At 40.2% G+C, this 20,437-nt stretch overlaps 1 long non-coding RNA gene across 1 annotated transcript; it reads right to left on the reverse strand.

Annotated features, from left to right (window-relative positions):
* Window positions 1-14,770: 14,770 nt before the first annotated feature.
* Window positions 14,771-17,282, reverse strand: LOC129875990 (uncharacterized). The gene is made up of 5 exons (XR_008763268.1): window positions 17,247-17,282; window positions 16,870-17,034; window positions 16,655-16,772; window positions 16,007-16,053; window positions 14,771-14,831 (listed from the first exon to the last, which is right to left on the reverse strand). It is a non-coding gene; the product is annotated as an uncharacterized LOC129875990 (long non-coding RNA).
* Window positions 17,283-20,437: the final 3,155 nt, after the last annotated feature.

A 20,437-nucleotide genomic window follows, 5' to 3' on the forward strand; every position in this document is an offset into this window, starting at 1 on the left:
TATCTTGACGGAAGGCACGTCCTCAGTTCACAACCTTCTAATTTGCCAATCCAAGATGGCAATAAATTTCTCCTCATAGGATAACTCTTCCATCTCATGGACTTCATTTATGAGACATACTATGGGTGGATCACCAGTACAGTTGCGAAATATTTATATTTAATAGACTGGGCGTATGGTTTCCAAATCAGGTGGTAAGCTTAAATTACCAGTCACATTGCCCACCTTATGAGTAACTTGATACCTTCTAACATATTTTGGGTTAAGTCCCCTTTTCTGGGTGACTCCGTTATGAACATCCAATCATCCATTTGAACTTTGAATGTCGATGTCGATTATCTGTATATCATTCCTGCCGACTCTGGGCTTTTAGTCAATAGTTTGCTTAATCCTGTTTGGCCTACCAGCTTAGTCTTTTTCCCATCAGGGGGACCTATAGGCGCTTCCTTACAACATCTTGTAGGGGGTCATTTGGATACTGTAATGGTAGCCCTTCTCGTAGGCAAACCTAATAATTGATGGACGATAGTCCTAGCTACACTTAAGCCAACCTCATAAGCTCGCAATATATTTTTTTGCAGTTGATAGTATGCTCAGTCTATTCAGAAGCCCGAGGTAAATGCGGTATGAAGGTTTGTCTGTGCTCTCGACCTCTTCTTGGACCGAGGTCCAAACGTTAACCATATTTGAAGTTCCTCTATCTGAGATATTAGTTGGGGAACTTCACGGAATCTTACTACTTCCTTGTCATATAGCTTCACCTAGTTCCAGTTGCATAGGTGGTCTTGCTTGGAAGCAAAGGGGTTGATTCGTTAGCCTTCTCGCAATAACCCGCATAGCACCCTACTCTTGAAAAGTTTAGAATAGGTGCATGGTGACGTTGATAATTTGGGAATCCTTAGCTTCATATAGTTTTTCTCGACTTTCTTTAGAACTTTAACTAGCCTATATAGTTATTCTGTGGTTTTCCACTCGTTAACTGGTTCTATGTTGAAGAACTGTGGCATTCAAGTGCGTCGTCAATTAGCAATTAGCTAATCCTTCTTATTTTGCTTAAACCCTTGTTACAATTGCCTTAACGTATCTTATAATACTCTGGGTACATAATCTCATATCGTTTCTCCATCACTAGTTCAGATTCCTCCATCTCGCGGGATCCCACCAGCACTAACGCATTAAGTTCCATCAGAATTTTGAAGTTAAGCGTGCTGGGGCGAGAGTAATATTGGGATGGGTGACCTTCCTGGGAAGTCTTCGTGTATAGTTTCACTGTAATCCTTTCTACGATGTGCGGGCACTCAATTTAGCCCAAGATTTACCTTAGTGTTGTCTCGCGAGTCTTTATGTTTTTCCCTGTCCTTCCTTTGTTATCTTACGACCAGTATCGGCATAGACCTTTAGTTCCGCTATGACCATGTCCCTTTTTGGTCAGTTTGGTTTAACTTCCCCTATTGTATCCCCCCCTTTCTGTACGCACCCATTCATTAGGGTGGGCTACTGAGTAGCGCTAAAGTTCTTTTATATAGTAACCTTTGGAGCCATTTTGAGTTTTGGCTATTATTAGCTGGCATATCTTTAATGGAATTTCACATATGAGCTCCCCTATCCTTTATTCATTTTGTGTTCTTCTCATTTTCTACCACAGGAGGCTTTCTATTCCTTTGTCCTTGGTTATACATTTATCACAACATCATTTGCGACAAACTCTATAGCCAACATTTTGGCTTTTTGGTCTAGCATGTTGTCATTATCCCTCGTAGTGTCTCTTGAGTTATCCGATATCCTTCCATGGTTACATTTTTTTGTGTTTTTATCCGCAACCACCTTCTAGTGTTATGTTGTTCAGGGTCTCGTCACAAACTTCTTAACGCTACCTTATGTAGCATTCCGGCTTCCATCCAATTATTGGTAACTTCCGGAGCTTTCCAACTTGGTTTAGCAAGATATCTTATCAAAGTTTAGACGTCTATCTCACATTTATTGCTATATCAACTGCCTCCTCCTACCTTTGCCATTTTCTCATTAACTTCCCCCCTTTAGGGGGTACCCGCACTTTTCTCTATTTGTACTTTGTTCTAAGTCTCTATGTCCAGTCTAAATTTTTGTCCAATTCCTTTCACCAATCTATTTGGTACCGCATCATGTCTTTATTTATCTGCATGTTTATAATTTGACTATCCGTGTACGGAGCCTTGATTAAATTATGAAGCGATAGAACCTTTCCATATCTAACATAATGTCTTATCTACTGATCAGTACTTGAACAATGTGACCTAGGGAACAACTCGTCCAAGGCCACCTTCTACTTTTTCTTTTTCCAAGAATTACTTAGCACCTGTAGTTGTTCCAATCCCTATTAGGTAGTGCTAGTATTCTGACGATAACTATTCTAGGTTTTCTCAAAGTAGTGGTTTTGTTCCAACCTATATCCTTTGTTTCTTGGGACGAATAAAAGTTACGTCATTTGTTCCTTAAGTTTTCCATCCTCGTCCCTTAAGGATTCCACTATTTTTGGGGCGACGTTGTGTATACGCGTCATTTCTTTGTATCTTAAGCCCCATGCTCTTACTCCGTTCTCAATGCAGGCCTTTAACTTAGGCAACGCGTACGAAGTGCATCTTACTAGTGGTTCCAATTTATCCCTGCATACTCGTATCACACTGTTCAGTTCATACTTACATATCCCCCTTTTAATTCGTATTCCTGTTTAGTTCCTGACACCTCCTTGAGGTGCTTCTGTCTAAAGCTCTTTCCCCAATTAGTCGGTGGAGAACTATAAGCTGTTATCATAACCCTTCTTTCAATCATTGTTGGAAGAAAACAGAACCTCTTAAACATCACAGTACTTCTTCTAATACTTGACCTATCTGGTCTCCTTCTGAGTTTATCCTCGAGTTATGAACAACTCATCTAATTTACAATTAGGAGTTGAGGGCTTGGATTTTTTTTCAAAAAGAGTGAAACTCATTCGCGGGACATCTTATCCTTCACCCTGAGCCCTCTATTTATATTTCTACAGTACAAATACGGCTGGAGATACCGTAGTCTGAACTTTACTACTTAATTAAGCTTTTGTTACTCCGAAATAAAATTCTTCAAGTAAAAAAAAAGTGCCCCTTGTCGGCGACCTGAAAGATACCTCTTACAGTTTTAGTTAAACACAGTAGGGGTATGTCATGACCCAACCCCGTAGGCCGTGACTGGGGTCCAATCTAGACCCCCGTATACCTACCTATCAGTTGTAGTCATATTGAACTATGAACAAGGTGTTACTACTCACAAAAAAAAACCAATGAGTTAAAACTTTTTCATGTACATGTAGCCTCTTTCATTTGTATCATATCATGAAAGGGCACGCGTCGATAAGGCTGCCATAATATAAAAACATTTACAACATGACATATAGGCACAGTCAAAACAAACTTATAAACAACCCACATATACATATGTCTACAGATCTCTAAGAATAGTAACAACAACATATGGCGGAACAAGGCCCCCGCTGTACCCCTGAATGTACAAATATATACATTAAGTAATCAGCATCAAAATTTAGGCTCCAGAACAGTGAAGCACTTCCGACACAGCTGAGAGGAACTCCTACGCTGATGGATCTCCAGAATAAACATCTGTACCTGCGGGCATGAAACGCAGCCCCCCGAAGAAAGGGGGTCAGTACGATATATGTACTGAGTATGTAAAGCATAACACATCGTAACTGAGATCATAACTGAAATAGGGATGCAGGGGACAAGTATAATAACTAAATGAATTACTGTACCTGCACCTTAGGACACGTAAATCATACACATCATCATATGTTGTGCCCGGCCCTCTAGTGAACTCGGTGTTATAATCACTTATCATCGTATCATAATGCATTTCATTTCATCATATCATCATATACGGTATCATACCATCGTATACGGTATCACTTATCATATATATCATCGTATCACACCCGGTTCACTGCGGGGCTTAGGGTCACAATGTATTGCTTTAATCTCATATGCATGCCTACATAAAGTATCCGGCCCTTTGGTGAGGGACTCGGTGAATGGAGTGGTGTACGTCTATAGCGTACCATCATAATATACATATGTACCCGGCCCTCTAAGGAGGGACTCGGTGTTCCTTCCTTATTTCACCACATATACAATCATATTACAGCCGGCCCGGGACTCGGTGAATAATCGCATCGTCATAACATATAACATATATCACACCTCACGTACGGCATCGTCTCCTCGTGCGTGGAACTATACACATCCGGCCCGGGACGCGGTGAAAGAAGTAGTAACACTGTGCACGATAACATATCCCGGCCCATCGTGGGACTCGAGGAAGGATGGGTTACAGTATGCACGAGTAGAGTAGTGAGAAACCATATGCAACTAAGTCATTATCTAAGACTCGATGAAACAGTCAAGTGAACCATCACCTGAAGACTGGGGAGTAATTATCCGAGGTATCCCTTTAGATGTCATTAGGGCTTACATTAGTTGGGGCCTCAAGAATCACAGACATGCATCCAGACAATGCCATATAGCTTATGCAATCAGAAATATGGTTTATGCAATCAAAGACACAGTTATGCAATCAGAGACACAGTTATGTAATCAGTGACATTGATCATTCCAGAGATTTCAAGGAAAGGAGCTTGTATCTCCACTTACTATTCGCTGTATAGAAGTCTTGAGAATAATTGTTTGACTACTTTCAGACTCTTAATACTCAGGAGTAACTACAAGTCACGAGTTACAATCAGAGCTCATAAATGGAATTACCTCTAAACCTATATCATATACCATTTCACTTAAAGTTAAGCCATTCCAAAGGAAAGAAGAAATAGGCTTTACATATATTAATTTTCATCAAATAGAAGACTAAAAGGAAATGACTCAGATATTATAGGAGTTCTAATATCAAGAAGTAAACAAGAGTCTCGACTCATACTCAGGGCTTTACGAATGGATTAAATCCCAAATATCGTATACATATCATTCATAACTTATATCTAAGACATGCCAAAAGAAAAGAAGAATAGTTCTACATATCTATTCCAAAAACACGCCAAAGGAAAGCTTCACATACCTTGTATGGACTTCTCTTTATCCTGTTCGCCTCGTCATCCTTTGAACCTATTAAACAGGAGAGTAATATGCATATCAACTCTTCTTAATTTTCCAGCATCTTAGGTTACACCTTAGTGGTAATGGAATCTATTCCCTTAGTCATTTCCTCGATTAGTTCTTTAGTTTGTTAAGGCCTTAGCGAAAATTGGGCAGCACCTCCCCTATAATGTGCCCTATCCGAATTCCCAACCATGTCCTTAGAACCTGCAGCCAACCAAAAATGCAACCAGCAGACCATACATATACATATTACGACCAAAATTATACAATATAAACCCCCAACAATTCACTCGAAACTAAGATACCAAAACTAGAGTTTTTAATCTTTCTTTCGCGAATTCTTTAATTGCAAAGCGGAGGGTCATGTGGCTACAACCAGCAGCTCCCACACCTCATTTAGATAACTTTTAGACCCTGCAACACGCCACAACACAACCAGCAGCAGCCCCTACGCGTACAACACCTTATTTCGACAACAACTTAACTATAGCGATTCTAAATTCGTTTATTTCGAATGCCGAACTTTTCAAACCTTTTCCCCAACTTCCAGCAGGTCCTAAGGTGTGTAATACACCATAATTTAACATTATAAACTTCAAATTAGAGGGTAAGAACTTACCTTTCTCGAAATTGGCTAGAACTCGCCAAAATCGCGCCTCGGAAATATTTTCAGCGTGCTGTAACGCCGTGGCAGCTTGCTGTCCGTTTTTTGCTGAACCAAATCCTAATTTTTTACTACTAATACTTCCATATCATCATAGTATACGCTAATTAATTAATTTACGGAATGAAAACGGGACTTACCTATTTTTCTCCCAAAGCCGTCGCAAGTTTCTCTCCTTAGCTTTAGGGTTCTTTGTTCACGTTGCTGCTGGAAATTTTTGACTGAACTGAAGATATTTGGATACATATCAACTAATATAGGTGGTCCCAAGTGGTGACACGTGTCAGCCCCTAAGAGGGACACATGTCCAGCCCCTATTGGGCCACCGTGTCATGCTGCCAATTAGGGGCTGCCATGTGGCAGCGGGGTCCACCTCCCCCAAGCAGCTGCATCACCTACTTGACCCTAAGTAGGTGCATCACCTGCTTGCTTGAGGTGCTGCCACATGTCGCTCCTCCATTGGCTGCCACGCGTCGTCTTTTTTCCTTCCTCGCGGGTTCGTAATCTTGTCTTACTTTAAGAGCTCATGTAATCCGCACTACGTAAGCTTGGTATATCCTTAAACAACTTAAGTGTATAAGACTCTTAACTTAGTGTCTTACGTAGGTAAATCGAGTCCTACGACTCATTTCTTAGCCTCCAACTCTTTCCGGATTCTTATGACTCTATCTCCGACCTCCCTTCTCGCGAGGTATCACAATCTTCTTTCCTTAGAGTTGTTTGATAGTGTCGTAGCTTATCCGGCTCACATGATAGTGTCTAAGGAACTTAAGAAGATGTTTCAAGCTCAAGAGTGCGGGGTGTAACATCCTTCCCCCCTTTAGAACATTCGTCCCCGAATGTTGAATAAATCTTTCCTTAAGACTTTATACGGATCATAAGGAGACTCCTTTCTACTGGAATGACATACATTTTCATCCAAGTAATTAATATACAAGTTCCAAGACTGGAGGCTATCTGTAGATATCGATAATAGGTATGGACACCTATGTTTCATGTCCTTTTCAACCTCCCAGGTTATGCCTTCACGATTCTTATTCCGCCACAGTATCTTGACGGAAGCTATGTCCTTAGTTCGCAAATCGTTTAATCTGCCGATCCCGGATGGAGATAGGTTTCCCCTCGTAGGATAACTCCCTGTTACGTGGACCTCCTCCACGGGAAATATTCTGTGAGCGTCGTTCCCATTCTTACGGAGCATTGATCTGTGAAAACTGAATGTGTTGTTTCAAATCGGACGGTAGGTCCAACTCATAGGCAATCTTACCTACTTTACAAATGACTTAAGAAGGACCAATGTATCCCCTTCTTGCCGACTCTAGGCTGCTAATCGATATCTTGTCCTGGAATAAGCTTTACTTTATCAATAATTTAGTGGATCACATTCGGGCCTGTCCCTTAATCGAAGGGAGAAATGTTGTACTAAGATTCATTTGTGTTCCTCAATCCCTTCCGGAATGATTTCCAACGGTTAGCTGTAAATTGAACTTCCCTATCTGAGATAATAAATGTGGGGACTCCGTGAAATCTTATTGTTTCCCTACTATGTCATTTCGCAGAGCCCTCAGCTGAATATGCCTTTCTAACTGGAGGGGAACAGGTTGATTCTGTCAACCCATCTACCATAGCCTGTATGAACTCCCAGTTCCTTAGAATGCGAGGTCAGCTCGTACTATAATACATATTAACTGCTTTCCACCTCTGAGTCGGGGTTTCCATTCCCTGACATAGGCTATCAGACTGCTGATACTTCTTTTAACTTAAGCTATTGTACAACTCCTCTTAATCTAACTTGTAATACCTTAGGTATGCTATCTTTCTCTTTTACTCAGATCTTTTCTCCAGTTTTCTTACCATACATCATATTGTAATCCTTACATAAGCGTGTGTACGGACATAGAGCAGTCCAGAAAATTCTTTAGCGTTGCTATACTAGTGGCTTACCTCCTTTAGTCGAGGTTAAGGCTCCACTATGGCTATTGTCCTTAATACCGATTATATCTGAATAGTTTTGCCTCTAACCATCTTACACTTTTCCTGAATAGATTCTAAATATGGCAATCACATTGTTATTACTGACTTTCTTTAATCGAGTAATCATTTGACCTCGCTCTTAGTATGCCAATATTCATAAGCTGCACAACTATTCTTGTGCCATTTTCACGAGGTGCATTGTATTTCAGTCATAATCTTTTTCTGCTCTTGGCGTACTCTGTTCTATATGTGTCGTTGTACTAACCAGATTTTATAATCTCTTTTTGTCATACTTGTTTTGTTCTCTTTCTCACTTCCCAGAGGGTCACCCATCCCAGTGCTACTCTCATTCGAGCACGCTTAACTTCGGAGTTTTGACGGAATCTGGTGCATCAGTTTGGGTATGATCACGTCCATCCCTTATGGGGTCTCGTTTGACATTTAAGCGTCCCCATTTACATGCGATAGCATCAGTTGATTTTCTTTTACACTTGTACTTCTTTTGTCCACTTCCCCCCTTTTGGGGTGTACCTATGTCATTCTCCGTATATCTTCAGCTATTTACACGCGAATGATTCTATTCCAACATATGTAACAGGTTGCACCATATCTACATCTTCTGTTAAATCATCCCCACGTTAGGTTGCCTTTCTAGGAAACCCTAGCACAACCGTAGGGTGCTGTAATATTTGGAATATCTCGAATCGAATCTCATCTAATGATTGATACTCGAGTAGTATCCGTAATGTAGTAGTGCACTCAAAGCCACAATTCCATTCATCCCAATCAGTAATTAGCGAGGGCTCATAATTGGTGCACATTCCCCACTCGAGTGTACTTATACTTTAATGACTCATGTTTCGAGCTTCGTCATTATACTAACTTTATTCCAGTGGATACCACTAATCATTAGAGTGGAGTCACGTATATTAACTTTATTATGCCTTCTGAACTTTCATCTTTGTCATGCGCTTCAGGCTCCTTTTTAATCCTGCTTTAAACCATATTAACTTCGTTGCAATAGGGGCCTTGTCTTATTACTCTTTCATCATACTATACCTTCAATTCGTAACTGTCTATCTCCCTTTTTGTTCGGTACTTATACTTAATTAATCGCATCTATCTTGAGTGCCTCTATTAGAACTTCTATATTATTCCTTCAACTCATTTCCATTTTTGGTTGGGCGTAAAGAATTCCATATTACCCTTTATTTCCTTGCACTAGCCATTCTTTTCGTCATCATATAACCTTTATTCGAAACTTTCCTTATGGAACTTGATAAATCTTCCTTATTTGTTCCATAGCTTGCTTTTCCGTTCCACACCTATCTTTACATTCCATTTACATGGACCACATCATACCTTCCAGTTAATTCCTTACTAAGTTTTGCTTATTCTAACAATGGTTTTTGTTATGTTCACCTGGTACCTTGTTCGCATTCTGACCCATAGTATAATACCGCTTGACTTTCTTCACGATTCTTACTATGGGTTACTTACCCTTCTTAGCTAGTCTTGTCCTTAATGTCTCACAAGCTATTTTATTAACACTTCATATTCATCACAATTCTTTATCCCTCGCACTCTTGTCTTAGTCATACCGTTACTTCCTTCAACCATAACTTGTCATAGTTTATCCCTATGTATCAATTAAGGCAATGCCTTACTATCTCGTTTTATCCCGATCTATCAGTCCTCTCTAGGTCATTTTCTTTAGCTTATAGTTTCTTTCTAACTTATTCTACTATTCCAGTATCGTCCTCCTAGTTTCTATTGCCATTAACTCAGCAATTAACTTATTTCACGAGGTCAGTCATACTTGTTTAGTCAAATCTCATCATTGTTGCGAGGAAAACCTTTCAAGACATACTATAGCCCTGTACCTCATTCTCCTCTTATTTCTAGGAAAATTTGGGCAGAGTTTCCTCTGTATTTCTTACTATCTCAACACCTGCACGCAGGAAATACCAACAGTGCCTCACAGGGCACACATATATACATTCATATTGTATAACATCTCAGCCACACAGGGCACACATATATAGTCATATCATCTAATATCGCAGCCGCACAGAGCGTCTATAATTAACAGTATGGAAATGAACTTACATGTTATGTCCACTCGAGCTGCACCTGTTATACTTTCCTATTTACCTTTCCTTCCACTTTTCAATTGTATCTGTCAATCGCATTTCAATACCTTATCTGACATAGGGCTTTCGTGCCTTTGCTTACCTACGTGCTTCGTACCATCCAATATTGTCAGTTATTTTCTTCTATCGGCGTTGTCTTCCTGCTAAAATTGCAGGTTAGTATGAGGAATTTCATTTCCTATAGCTCGGCTCTATCGCACGATCTTAGATATGAAAGAAAGTAACATCCTAAATATCCTGTAGCCTCCTATCTATAGATGTGGTGCACAACACACCGATAAAAAGGACTCTACTAGACACGGTCTGTAGACATTCCAAGGACGAACTGCTCTGATACCACTTCTGTCATGACCCAACCCCGTAGGCCGTGACTGGGGTCCAATCTAGACCCCCGTATACCTACCTATCAGTTGTAGTCATATTGAACTATGAACAAGGTGTTACTACTCACAAAAAAAAACCAATGAGTTAAAACTTTTTCATGTACATGTAGCCTCTTTCATTTGTATCATATCATGAAAGGGCACGCGCCGATGAGGCTGCCATAATATAAAAACATTTACAACATGACATATAGGCACAGTCAAAACAAACTTATAAACAACCCACATATACATATGTCTACAGATCTCTAAGAATAGTAACAACAACATATGGCGGAACAAGGCCCCCGCCGTACCCCTGAATGTACAAATATATACATTAAGTGATCAGCATCAAAATTTAGGCTCCAGAACAGTGAAGCACTTCCGACACAGCTGAGAGGAACTCCTACGCTGATGGATCTCCAGAATAAACATCTGTACCTGCGGGCATGAAACGCAGCCCCCCGAAGAAAGGGGGTCAGTACGATATATGTACTGAGTATGTAAAGCATAACACATCGTAACTGAGATCATAACTGAAATAGGGATGCAGGGGACAAGTATAATAACTAAATGAATTACTGTACCTGCACCTTAGGACACGTAAATCATACACATCATCATATGTTGTGCCCGGCCCTCTAGTGAACTCGGTGTTATAATCACTTATCATCGTATCATAATGCATTTCATTTCATCATATCATCATATACGGTATCATACCATCGTATACGGTATCACTTATCATATATATCATCGTATCACACCTGGTTCACTGCGGGGCTTAGGGTCACAATGTATTGCTTTAATCTCATATGCATGCCTACATAAAGTATCCGGCCCTTTGGTGAGGGACTCGGTGAATGGAGTGGTGTACGTCTATAGCGTACCATCATAATATACATATGTACCCGGCCCTCTAAGGAGGGACTCGGTGTTCCTTCCTTATTTCACCACATATACAATCATATTACAGCCGGCCCGGGACTCGGTGAATAATCGCATCGTCATAACATATAACATATATCACACCTCACGTACGGCATCGTCTCCTCGTGCGTGGAACTATACACATCCGGCCCGGGACGCGGTGAAAGAAGTAGTAACACTGTGCACGATAACATATCCCGGCCCATCGTGGGACTCGAGGAAGGATGGGTTACAGTATGCACGAGTAGAGTAGTGAGAAACCATATGCAACTAAGTCATTATCTAAGACTCGATGAAACAGTCAAGTGAACCATCACCTGAAGACTGGGGAGTAATTATCCGAGGTATCCCTTTAGATGTCATTAGGGCTTACATTAGTTGGGGCCTCAAGAATCACAGACATGCATCCAGACAATGCCATATAGCTTATGCAATCAGAAATATGGTTTATGCAATCAAAGACACAGTTATGCAATCAGAGACACAATTATGTAATCAGTGACATTGATCATTCCAGAGATTTCAAGGAAAGGAGCTTGTATCTCCACTTACTATTCGCTGTATAGCAGTCTTGAGAATAATTGTTTGACTACTTTCAGACTCTTAATACTCAGGAGTAACTACAAGTCACGAGTTACAATCAGAGCTCATAAATGGAATTACCTCTAAACCTATATCATATACCATTTCACTTAAAGTTAAGCCATTCCAAAGGAAAGAAGAAATAGGCTTTACATATATTAATTTTCATCAAATAGAAGACTAAAAGGAAATGACTCAGATATTATAGGAGTTCTAATATCAAGAAGTAAACAAGAGTCTCGACTCATACTCAAGGCTTTACGAATGGATTAAATCCCAAATATCGTATACATATCATTCATAACTTATATCTAAGACATGCCAAAAGAAAAGAAGAATAGTTCTACATATCTATTCCAAAAACACGCCAAAGGAAAGCTTCACATACCTTGTATGGACTTCTCTTTATCCTGTTCGCCTCGTCATCCTTTGAACCTATTAAACAGGAGAGTAATATGCATATCAACTCTTCTTAATTTTCCAGCATCTTAGGTTACACCTTAGTGGTAATGGAATCTATTCCCTTAGTCATTTCCTCGATTAGTTCTTTAGTTTGTTAAGGCCTTAACGAAAATTGGGCAGCACCTCCCCTATAATGTGCCCTATCCGAATTCCCAACCATGTCCTTAGAACCTGCAGCCAACCAAAAATGCAACCAGCAGACCATACATATACATATTACGACCAAAATTATACAATATAAACCCCCAACAATTCACTCGAAACTAAGATACCAAAACTAGAGTTTTTAATCTTTCTTTCGCGAATTCTTTAATTGCAAAGCGGAGGGTCATGTGGCTACAACCAGCAGCTCCCACACCTCATTTAGATAACTTTTAGACCCTGCAACACGCCACAACACAACCAGCAGCAGCCCCTACGCGTACAACACCTTATTTCGACAACAACTTAACTATAGCGATTCTAAATTCGTTTATTTCGAATGCCGAACTTTTCAAACCTTTTCCCCAACTTCCAGCAGGTCCTAAGGTGTGTAATACACCATAATTTAACATTATAAACTTCAAATTAGAGGGTAAGAACTTACCTTTCTCGAAATTGGCTAGAACTCGCCAAAATCGCGCCTCGGAAATATTTTCAACGTGCTGTAACGCCGTGGCAGCTTGCTGTCCGTTTTTTGCTGAACCAAATCCTAATTTTTTACTACTAATACTTCCATATCATCATAGTATACTCTAATTAATTAATTTACGGAATGAAAACGGGACTTACCTATTTTTCTCCCAAAGCCGTCGCAAGTTTCTCTCCTTAGCTTTAGGGTTCTTTGTTCACGTTGCTGCTGGAAATTTTTGACTGAACTGAAGATATTTGGATACATATCAACTAATATAGGTGGTCCCAAGTGGTGACACGTGTCAGCCCCTAAGAGGGACACATGTCCAGCCCCTATTGGGCCACTGTGTCATGCTGCCAATTAGGGGCTGCCATGTGGCAGCGGGGTCCACCTCCCCAAGCAGCTGCATCACCTACTTGACCCTAAGTAGGTGCATCACCTGCTTGATTGAGGTGCTGCCACGTGTCGCTCCTCCATTGGCTGCCACGCGTCGTCTTTTTTCCTTCCTCGCGGGTTCGTAATCTTGTCTTACTTTAAGAGCTCATGTAATCCGCACTACGTAAGCTTGGTATATCCTTAAACAACTTAAGTGTATAAGACTCTTAACTTAGTGTCTTACGTAGGTAAATCGAGTCCTACGACTCATTTCTTAGCCTCCAACTTTTTCCGGATTCTTATGACTCTATCTCCGACCTCCCTTCTCGCGAGGTATCACAATCTTCTTTCCTTAGAGTTGTTTGATAGTGTCGTAGCTTATCCGGCTCACATGATAGTGTCTAAGGAACTTAAGAAGATGTTTCGAGCTCAAGAGTGCGGGGTGTAACAGGGTATTTGGTATCAATTTCTCGGGCATCTAAAAAATCTATGCTTTACTTCCTTTTTCTTGTTCTGGGAAAATTTCGGCAGAGTTTCCTCTACATTTCTTACTTATCCCAAAACCTGCATGCAGAAAATACCAACAATGCCTCACAGGGCCAGCATATATATTTACATGTCATATCACAGCCGCACAGGGCTTTCAATGTCATTTTTTTTTTATCGCAGCCACACAGGGCTTTCAACGTCAACAATAATATAAAAATATTAGACTTACCTCATATGTCCAACTTCAAACTGCAACTATTGCACTTCCTGACTGCTTTCCCTTCAGGTTTCAGCTTTATATTTCAAATAATACTTCACTACCTTACCAAACGGATATCTTCCGTGCCTTCACTTTACTTACCTGCGTGCTTTGTAACTTTCCATGTCATTAATTACTTTCTTCTGTTGGTGTCATCCTTCTGTTAAGATCCAAGGTTAGTATAAGGAATTTTTTTTCTATGACTCAGATCTAAAGCACGATCTCAGATGTAGAAGAAAGGTAACATCCTAAATGTCCTATAGCTTCCTGTTTATAGATGTGGCGCGCAACACATCGATAACCAAGACTCTATTAGACATGGTCTGCAGACACTCCGAGGACGAACTGCTCTGATACCACTTCTGTCACGACCCAACCCCGTAGGCCGTGACTGGGGTCCGACTTGGACCCCCCGTACATATATCTATTAGCTGAGGTCACATTGAATCGTAAATAAGACAATATCATGTAACAGAGCCCCACTGGCGATAACATTTTCATAAACTGTAGCCTTTTTCATTTGTATCACAACATGACAGGGCACGCAAGCCGACAAGGCTGCCATAACATAATAATATATATCATATATCATGTAGACCCAGCTTAATCAAACTGACATACACAACCCACATATACATGTCTGCAGACCTCTAAACATATAAATGACAACATATGGCGGGACAGGGCCCCCGCCGTACCCCTGAATGGATAAAACAATTTCTATACATCCGTGGACAGTATCAAAAACTAGGCTCCGATACAATGAAGCCTCTTCCAGCTGAGCTGCATGGAATCCTAAGCTGACGGACTCCCAAAATCTGTATCTGTACCTGCGGGCATGAACGCAGCCCCCCGAGAAAGGGGAGTCAGTACGATATGTGTACTGAGTATGTAAAACATAATATAAAACAACTGGAAACATATCTAAGATAGAGAATTAGGGGATAAGATATCAATTCAGAAACCTGTACCTGTACTTTATGAATTACAAAAACATGCATGTTCGAGTCATATCATATAGCCGGCCCTTTCGGGGGTCCGGTGAATCATCTCTGTAAAATCATCATGGCCCCAGTGCCATCACCACCTTATTACAACTCATCATCATATATTTATACACGTATCCTGGCCCTCTATTGAGGGACTCAGTGAATAATGCAGTAAACTGTGCACGAGAACATATCCTGGCCCGGGACTCAGGAAAGAAGTGTTACAATATACACGAGTAGAGTAGTGAGTAACTATATGCAATTTAAATCATTATCAGAGACTCGACAGAATAAGAAAGTTAAGCTTTTATTTGAGAACCCGAGTAGCGGTGTAGTCATCTCGAGTGTCCTCTAAATGCCATTATGGGTTGTCTCAATTATAATCTCGGGGCTCCTAGACATGTACTAAAGTAAAGCCAAATCGCTTATGGAACCAGAACATTTGTTAACATATAGTCTGTAAGACTTGGAGCCTGTACATTTGTTACCTTTTTAACATATAAAAGTTTCCAGGGAAATAGTTCGATTATTATAAAAGTTCGATATTCAGACGTAAATAAGAGATGCTAAGAATGGAGTTACGCCGGAACTCATATCATGTTTAACCTACAACTAAGACATGCCAGAAGAAGAAAGAGAATAAACTATATATGGTCTGTACTTTTCTTTATGGGATCTGCATACACATATTTCATACCCGGCCCATCATGGGGCTCGGTGAATCATTATGGCATCATAATCTCACTTTCGTACCAAACACGTATCAAAGGAAATGAGAGATAGCTTTCCAAATACTAGTGTTTAATACATAGAAGCCTTACTAGGCACTACTCAATTCTTGCAGAAATTCCAATACTAAGCAGTGGATATGGGTTATGAGGCATACTTGGAGTTTTGGGAATGGAATTATCCCCACATTCCACACACACTTCACTTAAGGCTAAAACTTGCCAAAAGGAAAGAAAGATAATTATACGTGCTTATACCAAAACATGCCACAAGAAAGCTTTACATACCTTTTGGGAGTTACCCTTTATCCTGCTCGTCTCTTCGTCTTCCGAACCTATTCAATATGAAAGTAATATGAATATCAACTACTCTTAACTTTCCAGCATCTTGGATTACGCCTTAATGTTAATGGAATCTATTGCCTTAGTTGTTTCCTCGACTAGTCCTTTAGTTTGTTAAGGCGTTAACGAAAATTGGGCAGCACCTCCCCTATAATGTGCCCTATCCAAATTTCCAATCATGTCCCTAAGACCTACAGCCAACCAACAACAACAACCTGCAGCAATTCATACCAACAATATACAACATACACTCCAAACAACTTATTCCAAAAATACAATATCTCAATAGGGCGTCTAGCCTTCATTTTGTGACGCCTTTAATTATACATAACAAGGGGTCATGTGGCTTCTACCAGCAGCACCCTAACCCACATTAGGACATATTTAGGCCCTGCAACAACAAGCCACACCCCTGCAGAGCAACTCACAAGAACAACACTTTGTTTCGACAACAATTCAACTATAACGACTACAAATTAGTTTATTCCGAACGCCAAGTATTTCTAAGCCATTTTCATATTTCCAGCCACCAATAGGGAGTGTAACATGCTCCATCAGAACACATAAAGCTCAAATTTAAAGAAGAAACCTTACCTTACGTTAAACTTGTCAAACTCGCCAAAACTATCCAAAATGTGAAATCTGGACAGCTTACTGTTTTACCTTGTCGCTTCGTTTCGAAGGGGTAATGGAGGGAAACAGGATTTACGTCCTTCATGAAAGTTATAGACATGTGTATTAGGGTCGCAAAAAATTTTGAATCATCCCTACATCAATTTTTTACAAAAAGATATGACCAAAATACTCACAGCTGTCCGTGTAGGATTTCCAAAACCAAATTTGAGCAGTACCTCCTCTACACTTAATCACCACTTTTCAAGCTGATACAAGTGGAACTGGATTTTGGAGTCTGAATGAAAGTTATAGAACCACGAAATACCTTTCCAAAACATATTAAATCACTTGAAACGAATCTGTACACAAGAAGTTATACGATTATTACTAACCACTGTCCCTTTCAAAAACGGGTTTATTAATTAACGTTTTCTCTTATTTTCTCTTCCAAATTCCAATTGCAAAGCTGGAGTTTTACTTCCATGAAGGTCTTAAAATACATATATACATATCCACGTACTTAAGGTACACCGTATATAATTAATTCACGGAAGAAAATTGGAAAACAAACCTTTAAACTTCAAGAACCATGGCTGCCTCTCTATTTCTCTCCCTCACGTTTTTTTCTCTCTAAGTTGGCTGATGTTTTGATGGATAACTGAAGTATATGATATATATCAACATATATATGTGGCTTTAGGGTGTAACACGTGTCAACCCCAAGAGGTGACACGTGTCCAGCCCCTATTGGGCCACCGTATCATGCTGCCAACTATGGGCTGCCACGTGGCAGTGGGGTCCACCACCCCCCAAGCAGGTGGATCACCTGCTTGCTTGAGGTGCTGCCACGTGTCGCTTCTTCATTGGCTACCACGTGTCGTCTTTTTTTCCCTTCCTCGTGGCCTCGTAATCTCGTCTTATTTTATGTACCTATGTAATCCGTGCTACGTAAGTTTGATATATGCTTAAGTAGCTCAAGTGCATATGACTTTTAACTTAGTAGCTTACATAGGTAAATCGAGTCCTACGACTCATTACTTGACCTCCAATTCCTTTCGGACTCTTATGATTTCATCTCCAACCTTCTCTAGTATGGGGTATCACATTCTCCCTTCCTTAGAGCCGTTTGATAGTGTCGTAACTTAAGTGGCTCACATGCTAACTTCTAAGTAACTTAAGGGACATTCCGAATTTAAAAGGGGTGGGGTGTAACAAAAGGTGAGCGAGAAAGTGAGTTCTATGAATGCTCGAATGTAAGATAAGATGCTGGAAGGTCGAGGGTTGTTAATATTTGTATTTCTTTCATGTTACATAGGTTCAGAGGATGATGAGACAAACGTGGTTAAGAGTAATCCATAAGAGGTATGTAAATCTCTCTTTTTCTTCTTTTGGCATGTCTTCAAGTTAAGTAATGAATGGTATGAGCTTGAGGGTAAATCTACTCATAAATGTCAAGCGTGATTCACGGTCCTTATTTACTTCTCCATGAAAGCACTCTCACAGTAATTGAACAAGGGCTTCTCAAGCCTTCCATACGTTAGGAAGTGAAGAATATATAACGGTACCCTTCTTTTCTCTTGATATGTCTTTGATATAAGTTATGATGTTATGATGAGATGTTTATGGTACCGGGTCCCTTGATGGGTCAGGTATGGTATATGTGTATAAGGATCAGGACAACTTTCCTTAGCATATGTTACTATCTAAGGATCGGGCAGTACGTTCCTCGACACATGTGTATCTGATGACTACATGAAGGAAAGTAGAGACTATGTAAAGCTTATCCTTCTTTTCTCTTGCCATGTCTTAGCCATAAGTGGTGTGTATATAAAATGTGGGGATAATGCCATTCATAAAACTCCAGGCATGACTCGTAATTCTTACCCACTTCTTGGTATTAGAACTCCTATAAGAGTTGAGTTGTTGCCTTTTTAGGCTTCTATATGATGAAGGGTAGTATACATGAAGCCTATCTCTCCTTGCTTTTGGAATGTATTAAATGTAAGCAAATTGATATATGATATAAGTTTTGAGGGAGTTCCATCCATAAGTTTCGAACATAAATCCTAACTCGTGTTCACTCCTGAATGCTAGAAGTCCTAACCTAAATGCTAGAAGTCCTAAAGTAGTTGAACTACTACCCTCGAGCCTTCTATATGTTGAGTAGTGACTGAGTACGTAAGCCCCTACTTCTAAAAACTCTCTGATGATAAATGTCTCTAATTTCATAATCTGTGTAGCATTATCTTGATGCAAGTCTATGATTCCTAAGACTTAATTTGATATGGCCCCTAATGGCATTTAGAGGATACTTGAGATGATGATAATTTTGATCCTCAAATGATAGTTCATAACAATTGTTATACCGAGTCTTAGAGGATGAGTTAGTTGCATATAGTTAATCACTACTCTACTCGTGCATGTTGTTAATACATCTTTCACTAAGTCCCATAAAGGGTCGGGTATGATCGAGTCCCATAAAGGACCGGGTATGATATATGATGATATGATTATTTACCGAGTACCATAAAGGGCCGGGTATGACCGAGTCCCATAAAGAGCCGGGTATGATATATGATGATATGATAACACTGAGTCCCACAACAGACTGGGTACGGTATGAGAGGATGATATACATGCCCTTATTTTATAAGATGCAGGTGCAGTGATTTATTAAATTTTATACTTGTTTCCTGTATTCCTAATTATGCTGTGACATCACTTATGCGGTGTTATGCCTTATATACTCAGTACATGTATCGTACTGACCCCGTTTCTTTGGGGGACTGCGTTTCATGCCCATAGGTATAGATGTTCATTTTGAGAATCCGCCAGCTTAGAATTTCCACTCAGCTATGTTGGAAGTGCTCCACTGTTCCAGAGCCTAACTTTTGATGCTGGTCATTTGATGTATATATTTGTTTATTCAGGGGTACAATGGAGGACCCGTCCCTCCATATGATACAGTTAATACTCCTAGAGGTCTGTAGACATGTGTATGTGGGTTATTTGCAAGTTTGTTTCAATTGCACCTATACGACGTGTTATAAATATTTTTATTTTATGGCAGCCTTGTCGACTTGCGTGCCCTTTCATGATATGATACAAATAAAATACGCTATATGTACAGGAAAATTTTTGACCCATTGGGGTTTTTGGTGTGTAGTATAACATTATACGTAGTCTAACTTGGCTATAGCTAATAGATACGTATACGGGGGTCCAGGTCGGACCTCAATCGCGACCTATGGGGTTGGGTCATGATAGCTAAGAAGGCCCCTAGGGTAAATTCGGGACCTTAGGCTCCAAGATTAAGTAGGAGGAGCCTCAGTTATTATATCGAGACTGACCCTTCGGAGGACCCAGCGGTAATTCCTCTAGAGTTTTTGATATCCAGGGAAGCGGTCCCTGAAGCCCTACCAAATGCTCCTATGGCAGGGCACCACGTCAGATTGGCTATCCCGGTAAGTGTTATAAGCTATTCTAGCCCCTTTTCCTGGGCATCGGTAAACCAGGAGTTACCCGATTATCTGCATTTCTTGGATTCAGATAAAGAATACGATGAAGGTCAAACGAGTAGATGGAGGACAAATGATGATGAGGAGCACACTTCACTTTCTAGATCACCGAATCAGACTAGAGACTGATCTACAACAGATATAGGAGACCTTATCGAAATTTACAATGTATGTGCATTTGTTATAAATTGTTACCTAATAGAGGCAAGTGGAAATCAAAGGAGTCAATAACCAAGTATTTATA

Source organism: Solanum dulcamara, chromosome 2 (genome assembly GCF_947179165.1).
Source record: "Solanum dulcamara chromosome 2, daSolDulc1.2, whole genome shotgun sequence".
NCBI classification, from domain to species: domain Eukaryota; kingdom Viridiplantae; phylum Streptophyta; class Magnoliopsida; order Solanales; family Solanaceae; genus Solanum; species Solanum dulcamara.